This window comes from Nomia melanderi, unplaced genomic scaffold (assembly GCF_051020985.1).
Source record: "Nomia melanderi isolate GNS246 unplaced genomic scaffold, iyNomMela1 scaffold0478, whole genome shotgun sequence".
In the NCBI taxonomy this organism is placed as follows: domain Eukaryota; kingdom Metazoa; phylum Arthropoda; class Insecta; order Hymenoptera; family Halictidae; genus Nomia; species Nomia melanderi.
In genome coordinates, this window is record NW_027475593.1 from 35,001 (window position 1) to 36,938 (window position 1,938).

Sequence of the window (1,938 nt, forward strand, 5' to 3'; positions counted from 1 at the left end):
TAAGACCATGCGATCAGCACAAAGTTATTCAGAGTCACCAAAGCAAACGATGGACGAACGTAAACGCCCGCCACCGATTGGTTTTGATCTAATAAAAGCGTTCCTACCATCTCTGGTCGGAACTCTGTTTTGCATGTATTAGCTCTAGAATTACCACAGTTATCCAAGTAAATGTGGGTACGATCTAAGGAACCATAACTGATTTAATGAGCCATTCGCGGTTTCACCTTAATACGGCATGTACTGAGACATGCATGGCTTAATCTTTGAGACAAGCATATGACTACTGGCAGGATCAACCAGGGAGCTTCGAGTAAATTTTCATCATACGAAGCAAAAATATGTATGTATATATATATCTTAGTCGCCGACTCTCTCCCCTTAAGAGTCGGATCGACGATACTTTTTCTCGTCTTTAAGACAGTTCTCTTTCTCCTCTCTCTTCTCTCTACTCTCTTCTCTCTTCTCTCTTCTCTTTCGAGTTGGTAAATTTCGCTCCACTATTAGATTACCAACTCCGCACGAATTACCACATGGGTATATCCGCGCATATACATCAGGAGGACCTCCAAAAATTTCAAACTCTCCCGTGTATCTCTCCGAGATCTTTTTAGAAGAAAAAGAATCTCGGATGTCACATCGACTTTCAGGTTTGTAAGCACGTATGCTCGAGCGCTCTCCATCGTGTAAGCACGGACATAACGCACGAAGTCCGAAGACCGCGTACGTTAACATGCTGGACATATCGAGAAAGCGCGAACCATGCTAGGCGTACCCATGTCGAGGCCCTCGCGTTAAAGATCATACTCTTCTTTTCGTTCTCTCTTCTTTGCCCAGAAATAATATATATTTCTTATAATATATACCTCTTAGTTTATGTATTTCTCTCTTAGGACACCTCAATTTTATATGTATATATTATATTTCATTCGAACAATTTTTGTTCGTCGCCCCTTTTTGTGTGTAGTATTTCGTTTGGTCTTTGCCATTAAATTTTTGTATACGAAAAATATATTTTCGCTCGGATAGAAAACCCCTTTTGGGTTTCTGAGAGTTGATGTGAGAGTCGTACAAGTATAACGAATATACGTTGTATCCAACCCAACATTCTGGGCTTACCACATAAGGGCCATTCGGTCTGAGACACCGACCCGTGGTCATGCTGTGTAGAGAAAAATTCGCAACGGAACGCGGTACAGAACAGTCGAGGAATGGACCTCGAGGAGCTGAACGACTGCTTCTCGACCGAGATCGTAGAATAGCCGCTCGCCCGCCGCTGCGCCGACCGGTCCGCTCGAACCGACGTGCTCTCTTATAGTAACCAAACGGGCGGCCGCGACGACCGCGGCGCCGGCCGCTCAGCACGGGCGCTTATGGTGGTAAACTGCCGCGCGTACAGACCAACCGGCCGGGCTGCTGGTACTTAGCCGCTGAAACTATGGTCGATTCGAACATATATTAACATACGATTTTTATTCGATAAATCGTTATTGTACATATTAAACGTTAGTTTCCACCGAAAGAAAAATTTTTTAGAATTTTTTTTTCCAAAAATTGCAAGAGTAAACTTTTTTAATATTCGATTTAAAAATTTTTAAATGCTTAATCCTTACATTAAACTACTGGGAGAACTCAGAAATCATAATGAAAAAAATTACAAAAATTTATTTTTCTCAGAAACTCCGAAAAACAGAGTGGTCGAATCCGTGCAAGCCGGAATTTTTCTAAGTCCCCACGGTCAAGAGTAAACTTTTTTAATAAGCGTTTTAAAATTATTTCAATGTTTAATCCATGCGTAAACATGAAGTTTATTAACGTTTTTAACATTAAAAAAAATTACAAAAATTTATTTTTCGGAAAAAATGGAAAAAACCGATTCGTCGGAGCGAGGTGTCCTGCCCGTGCGGTAATTCCAGCAGGCGAATCGGACTTCCCGAA

At 41.5% G+C, this 1,938-nt stretch overlaps 1 non-coding gene across 1 annotated transcript in view; it reads right to left on the reverse strand.

The window, feature by feature from the left end:
- Positions 1-306, reverse strand: part of LOC143176287 (small subunit ribosomal RNA) — a 1,921-nt gene extending 1,615 nt beyond the window's left edge. Inside the window, exon 1 of the ribosomal RNA XR_013000860.1 lies at positions 1-306. This exon is cut by the window's left edge and continues 1,615 nt beyond it. This is a non-coding gene — a ribosomal RNA (small subunit ribosomal RNA).
- Positions 307-1,938: the final 1,632 nt, after the last annotated feature.